At 59.6% G+C, this 12,977-nt stretch overlaps 1 long non-coding RNA gene across 1 annotated transcript; it reads left to right on the top strand.

Moving 5' to 3' along the window:
* Positions 1 to 3,825: 3,825 nt before the first annotated feature.
* Positions 3,826 to 6,217, top strand: LOC127026286 (uncharacterized). Its single transcript, XR_007767733.1, has 3 exons — positions 3,826 to 4,039; positions 5,045 to 5,171; positions 5,929 to 6,217. It is a non-coding gene; the product is annotated as an uncharacterized LOC127026286 (long non-coding RNA).
* Positions 6,218 to 12,977: the final 6,760 nt, after the last annotated feature.

Raw genomic sequence — 12,977 nt, 5'->3', positions numbered from 1 at the left:
CAAACACAGGAAGGGGCCCCCGGCGCGTGTGGGGTGCTGCCAGCCCCAGGGACGGAGGGGGGGGACACACGGGGGGGGCCCCCACACCAGGGTGGGGGCACTCTGAGCTGGGAGAGGGGGAGTATGTATAGGGCATCCTTGTGCAGGCAGATTTTGCTGCAGTGAGGTCCCCGGCGGGCAGGGGGGGTGCATCCCCCTGTGTCCCCCCCCTGGGGACCCCCCCACCCGCCGGGGACCCTACTTCACCCTGGGCAATGGAAGGGTGCAAGCATTGCTCCTTCCTCCCACCCTGCTTTGCACAGGGTTCCCCCCCCCCCCCCCCAGCTAAAAAGCAACAAAGAGGAGTACAAGGCTCAAGGGGCATCGTGGGGGGGGGGAGAGCACCCCAAGCCCCCCCTCAGACTCACCCCATCACCAGGGTTGCGCCCCACTTTGCATGGCGGCGGTGCAACCCCATCCCCAGCTGCTGGGGTGACCCTGGTGTCCCCTCCTGCACCCTGTTTGGAGCTGGGGGGGGACGGACAACATGGGGACATGCACCCCCCCGGGGACCTCGGTTCACCCTGGGCAATAAAGGGGTGCAAGCATTGAGGTGCCCCTTCCTCCCACCCTGCTTTGCACAGCGTCCCCCCCCCTTGGTTAAAAAGCAACGAGGATGAGACTGAAGCGGTGTCGCAGGGGGGGCACCCCAAGCACCCCTCCTCCCCCTCCCCCAGTCTTACCCCATCACCAGCGTTGCACCCCACTTTGCACCCCAATCCCTGCCTGCTCACCCATGGGGTGCCCGCAGTGCCCCCCCCCCCTTATACGGGGGGGGGAGGGGGGGGGGTGGCCTGGTAGGTTCCCCCCCCCCGCTGCCCCCCCCCCCCCCCCCCCCCCCCCGCCTGGGCTGTTTTTACCAGGAGGGTACAGGATGTTCTCGCAGAGCCGCGCTCCCTCTCCCCAACCTCCCTCCTCCCTCCCTCTCTCCCCCCCTCTCCCCCCCCCCTTTCCGCCAGCCCTCGGCCTTCACCTCTTCTCCTCCGCGCGGCTTTAACCCTTTTTTGGGCCAAACGCTGCCTTTTCCTCTTCTCCTTCTTAATTTCTTTTTTAATTTCTGCCAAGGTGGCGGTGAAGCTCCTTCTCTGCCCATCCCGGGGTGTCCCTGTACCCCCAATTCACTGCGCTCCCCCTCCCCATCCCATCACAAGCTGTGGCTGCAGGGGGGGGTCTCCAGTGGGGTGCCCACCCGATGCCCATCCTTGCAGACACCCCCAAACGGGGAGCACCCTCCCAGCCCTGCCAAAAACCCCAAGAAAAAGGGGGTCCTGGGGGGGGGGGGTTTGCTCCTGCAGCCTTCGCCCCATGGGCAGGGGGGCTGCCAGCCCCAGTGGGGGGGGTAAATTCTTCTTGGGGGGCTGAGCTGCCCCCGGCCCCCACGGAGGAGCCCAGGCAGGTGGCAGCCCTGTAGCACCCAGCTTGGGGCAGTGATTTTGGGGGGGGGCAGACCCCAGGCACAGCCTGATTTCCCCCCCGCCCCCCCCCCCAGTTTGCTGCAGACTGGTGTCATGCAGGGGCCTGATCCTGCGGCAGGGTCAGGGGGTCTCATGGGGTTTGGGTGGGAGGGTGGTGGGGATGCCTGCGCTTCATGGGAGGCTTGTGCTGCAGAACGTGCCCGAGGGGCTGCCCAGAGGTGTGTGGGGGTGCATGGAGGCGTTTGGGGGTGCCCCAGAGGTATTTAGGGGTGCCCAGAGGCATCTGGCACTGCCCGCTTGCTTTTGGGGCTGGGTTTTCTTTTTCTCCCCTTCTGGATGACTTTTTTCCCCTCGGTTTCCGTCGGGGCATGGCAAGGGGGTGGCCGGTGCAGCCGGGGGGGGCGCGTGGCCCCTCTCGGGGTATCCCTCGGCCAGCGTGGCTTTTGGCTGGAGGTGGCTACTGCGGTTGCAAGGCAGGAGCCGCGGGGATGAAGCACGTCCCTGCGGGGTGTGGGACACCCCAGGCAGCACTGGGGGCTCAGGGAACCCCAAATCTCCGGGGAGATGCCCCAGTCTGCCCCCACCGCCCCGTGCCAACGTGGGACACCTCAAGCTGCACCTGCAGCAGCAAAGTCCCCGCGGCAGGTCCAAGCCGTGGGGCACAACGGGGTGCAGACCCTCCCACGCACCCAACTGCAGCCCCCAGAGATGCGGGGGCCTGATCCTGCGACTCCCAATTGGGTTTTCCTAAATCTGGGCCAGGTTTGCACCATCTTGGGGAGATGGTTTAGGGATGGAGCTGGTGAGAAGCCATCCTTCCCGCTCTCACTGGAGGAAAAGCAACCTTTCTAGCAAAAAAAAAAAAAAATTCATGAAAAGCTCTGGTTTGCCTCTTCTTGCCAAAACCAATTGTTGAAGATTTTTCCCGGCCTCTCCGGCTTTGCCTTCACATGTGACGGAGGGAACAATGTCAGATGCTCTCCTGTTTTTCCACTCTGATGTTTTTCCCTGGGGCTGGAAGAGGGGAAGGACCCGGTGGGAGGGTAGGGACCAGCTCCAGGCAAACCACAGCCCTGGGGGCCCCGAAACCTGCTGCGGGGGTCCCCATCCCTCCTCCATCCTCGGCATTGGCTTTGGGGCTGGGATCATGGCCAGGGGTGGGGTCCCTCGAGGATGCTCCCCCAGCCCAGAGCAGCCCAGGGCTGAGGACTGCCCAGCTCAGGGCAGCAGTGGAGGTTGTTAAGTGGGACGTGGGGACGCTGAGGTGGCCCTGGGGGACATCCAGGCACCCCACGCACCTCCATGAACCCTTCTCGATGCTTTCTAGTGGGGCACAAGTGGAAAAATCCTCGGGCTGAATTATTTGCGCTGCTGGAGGAATTAATTAGCTCAATACTGGGAGGTGGGGAGGGCGAGGGGGGGCTGACGGGCCGCATCAGCCCAGGGAGAGCTCCAGGCTGGGTGCTTTGCGACAGCCGGGTTTGCGGGGGGGGGTGTGTGGCTCCCCCCAGCTGGGATCCCCCTCGCTGGGTATTTTTAGCATTAAATTCCCCGAAATGCTGGTGAGCTGGGCTGGGGGAGCGGGCCAGCACCGGGGGGTGGGAGGGAAAGGCAGGGGGGGATATTTGGGGGGTGTGGGATGCTAGGGGTGGTGCTGGGGATACGCTATGGGGGATGCTGAAAGGGGTGTTGGGGGTGATGCTGGGGGGGGATGACGGGGGGGATGCCAGGGGGGATGTTGGGGGGGGGGGATGCCAGGGGTGATGTTGGGGGGGGGGATGCCAGGGGATGATGTTGGGAGGGGGATGCCAGGGGTGATGTTGGGGGGGGGATGCCAGGGGTGATGTTGGGAGGGGGATGCCAGGGGTGATGTTGGGGGGGGATGCCAGGGGTGATGGTGGTGGGGGGGATGCCGGGGTGATGTTGGGAGGGGGATGCCAGGGGTGATGTTGGGGGGGGGGGATGCCAGGGGTGATGTTGGGGGGGGGATATGCCAGAGGTGATGTTGGGGGGGGGGGGATGCCAGGGGTGATGTTGGGGGGGGATGCCAGGGGTGATGTTGGGGGGGGGGACGCCAGGGGTGATGTTGGGGGGGCCATGCCAGGGGTGATGTTGAGGGGGGATGCCAGGGGTGATGTTGGGGGGGGGGGATGCCAGGGGTGATGTTGGGGGGGGGGGATGCCAGGGGTTATGCTGAGCGGCATGCTGGGCATTGGGGGGGGGGGGGGGGGTGTTATACTGGTGGCCACACCACCCAGCGGGGACCGAGCAGGGGGGGTAATCCGCTCCGTGGGTCTTGCCCCCCCCGGCAGGGCTGGGGCCGCCGGCGGGCCCTGCGGAGCCGTTTCCCTCGCAGCAGCGCACACCCACTGCCCCGGCCGCTGAGTCAGGCCGTTCCCTGCGCTCCCGCGGCCGGTACATCGCGTCCCCACGCCGGGCGCCTGGCAGCCCGCCCGCCCGCCCGCCCGGTGCGGCTCCGAGCAGGGGCAGGGACCCGGCCCCGGGCGGCCCCTCCGGGCTCCCTGGATGCGGCTCATGGGGCTGGCGATGCCGCGGCCGGGAGGAAAGCCCTTGGGAGCTGCAGGGTGGGTTGTTTTTTTTTTTTTTTGGGGGGGGGGGGGGGGGGGGGGGGGGGGGGGGGGGGGGGATGCAACGTAGCGCTGGGTTGAGTCACGCTTGTGCACGTCCCTGCTGGGTGCGATGTCCTTGCTGGGTGTCTCCCCACCCCGGGGCTCCCCAGGCACCCAACAAGCATTAGGGTGCCCGGGGGGGGAATCCCCCCCAGGGTGTTTTTGGGGTGCAGATCCCTCTGGCAGGAGCATCCTCATCGCACGGCACGGCCTCGCTGCTGAGCATCCCCGGGGGTGCCGCACCCACCGCCACCCCTGCACCCAACACAGGAGAGAGGTGCCAGCTTGCACCCACACCCCACCCCGACATCCCTATCCTGGCAGGGCAGGCGGGGAGCCCCAGCTGCCCCCAGCCACCCGCCCGCCCCAGCGGAGGCTGGTACAGTTCGTTACGTCCAGACCGGAATGTACTTTGTGTTAGAAGTGGCCCCAGGCCAGGACGGCAAAGCCGGACTTTATTTATCCTCCCCACTCCGGCCCCGCTCCATCCTGCCCTCACTTGTGCAGGGTTCGATCTCCGGCAGGGCTGGGGGAGCCCTGGACCCTGCCCACCCCCCCGCCGCTCATCTCCAGCTGGGGGGGTGCGGGGATTTTCCCCCTTTTCCCCAGGAGGGAAATAATCTCGGAAAATATTTGTGTCCTTTCAGCTGGTAAAAGCTTCCTCTGGTGTCCGGGAGGAAGCGCCGTGGAGGAGATGGGGATTCGGGGATGGATCCAGCCCCAGTAAAGCCTCTGGCTGGAGGTGCCCCCGCCTGCTTGCATAAGGTTTTTTGGAGCGGGTGCCGGCGTTCGGATCACAACCCCGAAATTTATGGATTGGAAATGCATGGGGAGAGGGCCAGCACTGGCCACACTGGGGGATGGGGCAGGATCAGGCCTGTGAGGGAGCAGGGGCTGCTCCGGGGTCCCCCCACATGCCAGGGATGCCTCAGCCCCTCTGCCGGTAAAAATTCATTGCAGGAGCCGTGAGTCCGAGGAAAGAGAGGGGGCTCACAGCCGGAGGAGGGATCGCCCCGGCCTGGATCCATCTGCTCGCCGCCGGCCAGGCTCCACGACGACACCCAGCATTCCTGCTGCGGCCTCTCCGGTAGGAAGATTTGAGGGGGGATTTCACGCAGAAAGCAGCTTGCCGGCTGCTTTGCACCCCCTGGGTCAAGTATCCCCACGCCAAGCGGGTGGTCTTGCCCTGCTGCCTCCCCCCCCCCCCCATGTCCCCCCCCACGTCCCCTTGTCCCCACTGTCCGTCCGTGCCGCCGGCGCAGCTGCACCTCGGGCTGGCGGCGAGGACAGGGTGTCCTCCTGTACTCTGCTGCCTGTTGTGCAACACCCGGCTGCACCTCCGGTAAACACCCAGCTCCCCTCGATCCCGCTGCCGGGCTCCCGCCACGCTGCACCCCCTGCCCTGGGTGACAAACCGGGCCCTCGGAGGGGTGCACGTGCCGGGGAGCGGGGTGCCACGGCATCACCGGGCTGGAAAAAGCTGCTTTGCTCCCCAAAATGGGCAGCGGGTGGGTATCTGGGTACTGGGGGGAAGGATGGATTTGGTCCCCCCGGGAGGAGGAGCACCCCGCATGGATCGTCTTCCCCGGGGCCATTGATTTACTCCCGGGGCCATCGATTTGTGCTGTCACACACGGAAGGAAACCAGGAGAAAACCCATTTCCTCCGCTCTCCAATGTGCTTGAGAGATTCACTGATGCGGCTTTTAGATGTGAAGCCGAGGCGGAGGGACGCCTCTCCTCCCTGCGCTCTCAAGGCAGATTAACGCCGGTTATTTTTAGCAGAAGACAAGGATGAATAAAAATATCCCCTATTTTAATTTTTTTTTTTTTTTTCTTTTTCAGGAGCCACCGCTCTCACATCACACAAGGGGCTTGGGGGCCAGCACGAGGAAGGACATCACCAGTGAAGGGGGTCTCCGGCTTTTGCTCCCCGGTTCTGGTGGGGGGCAAGGCTTTCCCCCAGACCCCCCGTCCTTTTGGGGCCGGGTGACGGCCGCACGGTGGGCGCAGGGCTGGGGCAGGACATGTGCGGCCAGCTGGATGGCGAGGGGGAACAAGCAGTGCCCCTGGCAGCCGCCCCGAGGCCAGCCGGGATTATTTATGGAGCAGATTTCCTCCAGGTTGTGTTACAGGGATGGGGGGGACGGGGCAGACCCCGGCACCGCGGGGCTGGGGTGGGGGGGCAATGGGTTTGGGCATCCCACTACCCAAGAAAGCAGAGCGAGCCAGGGGATCCGGCGCTGGTATCGTGGTGATTTGGAAGGTGTCTTTTAAAAAAACCGCTCTGGTGCTTTCTTCCCATGTATTTTGCTTTTTTTTTTTTCCCTATGCAAACAAACAAATTTACCATTTTTGTGGTGGAAGGGTAAACCAGGCTGGACCCCCCCCCGCTGCTGCCGTCAGCCCCGTGGGATTTTTCAAGGCTTGGGTGTTAACCTAAGGGGCCTGCACGAAATTAAGCTGCGGGGTTTCCTGATACTGGAAACCCACAATATTTCTTTGGTAAATGGCAATTGAAAGCTCTCGGAGGCCAGGTGGGAAATGTTTAAAACCAAAATGCAAGATTCACCTGGGTTATTTTAGAGAGGGAAAAATGAAACGTCGTGGAAATAAATCTTTTTTTTCTCAAGTGGGCTCTAATTTTAACTCCGTCTTTCCAATGAGTGCCATCGGTGTCTGAATTACAGCTGGGAAAATCGAACTCGGCATCAAAGAGCAGACCTGCGAGCAAGCATCCATCAAAGCGGCGCTGCCTTAAGCCTGGCCCTGGGGGGTTCATTGGATCAACACACGGGAATCGGGGCGCAGGTTGGGAGCTGTGAGCACCAGCTCCAACACAAGCCTGGTAAAAATGAACACGTTATAAAAACAGAGACGCCGCATTTTAAATCTGCCCAGTGATCCACCCCCCCCAGCTTTTTTTGCCCCTCTGGGCTCAGGCGCTGCCATAAGCTGAATGTGCATGAGCAGTGATGGGATGTTTAATTGCAAATGCATGTTATTTCTAATCTCGGGGGTATTTTGAGGCAGCTCTTAACAAAAATCTTATCTCCTTCATACCGAACGGGAACATTCCTGCGTGTCCCAGCAGCCGGCGTGTCCTCCAAACCCGCGCCTCTCCGTCCCCAGCTGTGGGAGACTGTTATTTGCTTTCTAGGGCATGATTTCCCGTAACAAACCCCGAGGAGGTTGCACAGGGTTGGGGTACCCGTGGGACGTTGCACGGGGCTGGTTGGTCCTGGGGCTGGGGTGCCCTTGGGGGGGGTGGGGGGGGGTGCTCTTGGGGGGGGACGACACGTGTTGCACGAAGGTGCCCCCACCCCCTCAAGGGGCACTGCTCAGGGCTGGGGGAACCTTGGAGCACTGCATGGGGCCGAGGTGTTCTTGGAGCAGTGCACGGAGCTGCCCCCCGCCCCGGGGCATTGCACGGGGCCAGGACCCCCCCGGGACATTGCACAGGTCTGGCCCCCTCCGGAGCATTACACGAGGCCAGGCCCCCCCTCGGGCCATCGCAGAGGGCCAAACACCCCCCAGAAGCATTGCACGGGGCCGGGGACCCCCCAGGGGCATTGCACAGAGCCGGGGATCCCCCCCCCGCCCCCGGTTCCTGCCCGGCTTCGCCGCCGCTGTGCCCGGCAAGTGCGCGGGGCGAGCCGACCCGCCAGGGGAGGGGAGAACGTTCTGATTTGCATACCGCCGCCACTCGAGCCAATGAGAAGGCGCGGCGGATGCCGTCACCGAGACGGGCAGGCGGAGCGACCAATGGGACGCGGGCGGGAAGGCGGGGCGTCGGCGGCCGGGGAGACTCGGCCGGCGCGGGCGCGCGGTGCCACTCGGAGCCGGGCGGCGGCGGAGCGCGGGGCGGCGGCGGCGGCAGGTGGGTCCCTGCGTGGGGTCCCTGCGTGGGGTCCCTGCGTGGGTCCCTGCGTGGGGTCCCTGCGTGGGGCCGGGGGGAGCCCTGCGTGGGGCTGGGGGCGTCTGCGTGGCCGCTGCGTGTGGCTGGGGGGAGGCTCGGGATGCCTTGCTTGGGGCTGGGGTGTGGGGTGCCCTGCGTGGGGCTGCGTGATTCTGTGGGATGGACTGTGTGGGGCTGGGGGGGGGGGGGAATTCTGTGTGGGGGATGTCTGTGTGGGGCTGGAGAAATGCCGTAGGTCTGGGGGGGTGGGGGGAGGAATAGCGTGGGGCAGTATGGGGTTGAGGAGTGGCGTGCGTGGGGCTGATGCAGCCTGCCTGGGGGTGCATGGGGGGTATTGGGGTCCTGCGTGGGGCTGAGGAGTCGTGTGGGGAAGGGGGATGGTGCCCCCAGCTGTGGCTGTGGGGTGAGGATAGGATGGGGGTCCCCACCCCATAGACCTCCCCCCTCCAGTGCAGGGGATGTCCGGGGGGAGTTAATACAGAGGTGCCCGAGCGTTGCTGGGGACACTGGGATGCACTGGGATGAGGACAGGGGCTGAGGTGGCATCAGCGGGATGGGGTCGCAGGGGGCGGGGGTCAGTGTCCCGCCATTTGTGCCAGTGGGACGGTGCTCGAGGGAGGGGATTTTTCTTTTTCCCACTTTCCCGCACAAAAGGAGGCTCCTGTGCTCAGCTGTAACGTTTCCTCTAATGCCGCCTACCAAAAATACCCCATGGGGTGTATGCATACATACATAGTTTCATTGGCAGTAGGTATAAGTGATTGCACAAGGTAAATGTGAATATTTTTTAAAGCTTCTGCTATTTTTCCCTCCTCTCTGGGCACAAAATCTCTTTCAAAGCTTCTGTTTTTAAAACGCACGTTCGAGCGAGCTTGCTCTTATCAGGAAAGAGTATTTTACGCGATGAGCTATAAGAGCTTATGGGAGATACGTCCATCATCGACGTGTCCCCAGCCAGCAGTTTCCAGCCGAGGCTCTGATGCTGCAGCCGTGTTTCTGTCCTCGCCGTGCTGAGCAAACAGGACCGCACTGGTGAAAACAAACTTGAAAAATGGGGGGAAAAAAAAAAAAAAAAAAGCCAGGAGCTGATACTTTAGGGTTTTAAAGGTAGAGTTTAAATGATGTCTCTCCATAATGAGCTGTTCAACTTTTGAAGTGGATTTGGGACATCGCTGGGGCATCAAATCCAGCCTGGAAACTGGGATTACAAGTTAAAAAAGAAAAGTTGAAAGCACAAATTGCTGCTTCCTTTAAAACATGGGGAAGCTACATCCCTCCTGCATCCCTCCTGCCTCCTTCCCTGCCCTGCGAAGGGCTGGGGGGAAGAAAGTCATTAAATCTGTCCGGCAGAGCCTGTATCTGGCTTTTGTGGGCTATTTTCCCGAAGTTGTGGTGGGTTTGGGTCAGGCGGTGATGCTGCGACTTGGAAATGCTCAGGTTTTATTTCTGACCTGGTACCCTAGAGATGGGACAGAACTGCTGGGGGGGGACACGGGATGACAGAAACGGTGCCGAAGCAGAGGGAACGACGGCCGCCGCTGGCAAGGGGCGAACCAGGAGTGTGGGGCTGAGCAGGATTAACTTTCCAGTGGTGCTGAGAGTTTTGCAGCCCAAAGGTGGGGTGCTGGGGTCCTCAGTGGGGTGCCGGGGTCCTCGGCCCCGCGGCGTGATGGGTGGTGACAGCAACCCGTGCAACGCAGGAGGAGGAAGGCGAGGGTGCGATGGAGCTGGGTGCTCATGGGAGCCAGAGGTGATGGGGTGCCGGCGGAGGAAGGGGCGGCCGGGGACTTCTCGGGGGGGTTGGGGTGATGAAGCAGGAAGGGCTTGTGCTGGAGAAAATGTGTGATGGTGTGGAAAAAAAAAAGAAGATTTCTGGGGAATTGGTGGAGAAGTTATCGCTTCTGCTGAAGCTCGCTGGGAGGGACGATGGCACGTGGACTCTCTTGTGGTTTTGGGCTTGGAGGATGGAGCGGGACCGGTGCCGGAGGGGGCTCTGGGGGGGAAGGCTGGCACGATGCGGGCTGCTCACGATGCCCATCCTGCCCAGAACAGAGGTGTGTTACTGGGATGACAGCTTGTGCAATTATTTTTTCTTCTTTTTTAAAAAAATAAAATAAAAGCAAATAATTGTAGCTTCCCAAGGCTGTGTTTGCCCAGCACACGCTTGAATTATGCTGAGGTCCTTTCCGAGCGCTGTTAAAGCATCTCCCTGCTGGGATGAGCCAGAAAATAAGGACAGTTCCCGAGTAAAAACCAAACTGCGTCCTTCAGGAACATTACTGCTGTGTAATTAGGTGTGTTTTAATTACCGGCTTGCAGAAGGAGAAAGTTTGCTGTAAGGCTTGAGGTGCTCAGCACCAAGACCCTGCTCTGTCCGGCTGTGGCTCCATGGGCTGGCTCAGGGGGGAAATATTCTGTAAAGTATTTGGGGAATAATTTGTTCTCAGTTATTTATACTTTTACACTATTTAATATTTTATTTTATGTTCGCTCTCAGTTATATATATTTATATAAAGTTGTTACAGCCCCTTGAGGGAGCTGCGGAGCTCGTACCGATCTCGTGCATGTCACAGGGAAATAATAAATTACTTAGCAAGGGTTTTTTTATTTTAATGCTGTGTGTTTGTGGGCGTAAAGAAATGGCCACGAGTGCTCTAATGCACGAGTTGTTCGTGTAACGTGTTTGTCATGGAGCTGATGCACTTTTTCCGTAATCAGTAATTGTGATTGAAATAAGGATTTCTGATTTTGCAAGTGAGCGTATTGGAAAATTAGGAAAATAGTAGTAAAGTAACTGTCAGCAGTGAAGAGGGGGGATGATGAGGGACTGCAATTAAATCGTCTTCTGCCTGTGATGTCCTGTCTTCATAAATAGTAGTATTGCTCTTAGAAAATTAGCCTCATTAAAAGTACTCCCATTTCAAGTACTTTTTGATTTATGTTAAATTTAATCACTTAATTCAATAAAACGAGCTCTAGGAGGCACCGCCTCGCAAAGAGCATCGTCTCTGGGATGTGACCCCGGTCCCGGCGAGGAGCCCTGGCGGGATGCGGGCTCCCTCCCCATCCTCGCGCGATGCACATGTGTGTGTGCGCGCACACGCGTGTGCACAGTTGGTACGTGTATGCTTCTGCTCCTCTGGGCTGGCGGAGCCGAGGGTCACCCGGCAGCGGTGCAGCATCGTCCCCAAAGCCGCAGCATCCTCGGCAGCCTCCTGAACCCCCCCCAGCCGCCCCGGGGCTGAGCCCCCTGCACCTCGCAGCATCCCCCAGCGATGTCGGCGACGGTCCCGGCCCCCCTCCATCGCTTTGGCCGCTCGTGGCATTTCTTTGTCCTCTCCAAGAAATCCCCATTCGGCACGGCAACAGGCTGCTGTTTCACAACATGCCGGGAACTGCCGTTTGCCCGATATAATTTGGCATTTATAGGCGATCGGGGCTCACGTGGCTTCAAAAAAGGGCTTGGGCACCGGGTTATTTCTGGGTGCGCGGCGCTGCCGGCAGCAGTGCCGGATGTCGAGTCGGGGATCCCCCCCCCCCCCCCAGGATTCGGCACCGGGGCTCTCGAGATGCTGCCGAACCCTTGTGCGTGGGAATAAGTGATTAAATACAGCATTTCCACTGCCGGGGGGGTGCTGTGGTTTAGGGTCACCTGGTTGAAAGTTTGTTGGAGAAACCGTTAAATCTATTGCAAGCAATGAGATGCTTTTAGAAATTAAAAAAAATTAAATCCAAGTTTAATTGTCGAATTTATTCTGGAGAAAAGGCTAAATTGGAGCAGAACTGGCAAACAAGGCGTTTCTTGTTTATTCCCATTTTGTATTTATTTTAGTTCCCCCAAGCTGTCTCTTAAAATTGAATTTGCTCGGCGTTGGTGTAGCTGCTGCCAGGAGGATGCTCCGAGCCGCCCGTGGAGGGGTCGAGCTTTACCAGGGTGCGCTGTACGGGGAAGGGAACTTCACGTTTAATAGCCAGAGGTGGAATATTTCTTTCCAGTGTCCCGAAAAGCCTGGCTGGGTCTGTTCTCCCTGGTTGTTTTGACCAGGGGAGAAGACACGATGAAAGGAGCCTGCTCATTTTCGATGGCAAAAAACCCAGTTAGAGGGTGCCAAGGAGTGGGTAGCGGGATGTCAAGTACTTTCTCACTTTTTAAAGATGGTTTATATAACCTGCTTGGCTATATTATTATTTTTTTTTTCCCCCTTCAGTTACATAATCCGAACTTATGAAAGCATTAGGAAATTGCATTCCCTGCTGTTATGTGAGTGTCTGTATATAATAGCCTCTGAGCTTGTTAGGATGCTGCGCTCGGCCCCTCTGCCAGCCGTCTCCCGAGAAGCTCAGGCAGATGTGGAACAGCTATTTATACACTTATTATTACTATTTTTTTAAATTATAGGGTTTTTTTACCATCATCCGAGGCTGTGTCAGTCCCTCCTGGAGCAGGATAGGTGCAGGCTGGTGCCTCTCCCTGCTGTTGGACAGCAGAGGCTTTACTGCTGGCTCCGGCATTCCTGTTTTTTCCAGTATTTTTGGGATGTGCTGCCTGTGGCAGAGTCTTGTTGAGATTTTTGTGGTGGGAGCAGCTGAAACGCTTGCTGGGATCGGGGACGGCTTCGGGGGCAGGCGGGGTAGGAGCTGCAGAGCATCGGTGTGTAAAGCCCTCGACCCTGGCACCTTCTCCCCTTGGAAGAGCAACAACCCATAAATGTTTATGGCTTTTGCTTTCCCCAGTATATGTTTGTCTTTTGGAATAAAGGAGGGGGGCAAAAAAAAATATATATTGCTTAGGTTTTTTTCCATTTCGCATTAAAGCGGAGGGTGTTGTGCCTCTGGGTACCCACGGTGGAGGGGATGGACCTCGGGCTGCTGATGGGATGCTCGCAAGAGGGTTGAGTCCAAAGGAGCTTTATCCCTGCGATTTCTTATTTTGAAGCAACCTGGAAAAACCACCGAGCAAGCATTTCCTTGCTG

The sequence above is a fragment of the Gymnogyps californianus genome, chromosome 27 (genome assembly GCF_018139145.2).
Source record: "Gymnogyps californianus isolate 813 chromosome 27, ASM1813914v2, whole genome shotgun sequence".
NCBI lineage: Eukaryota > Metazoa > Chordata > Aves > Accipitriformes > Cathartidae > Gymnogyps > Gymnogyps californianus.
This window is presented reverse-complemented; position numbering and strand designations above follow the sequence as displayed.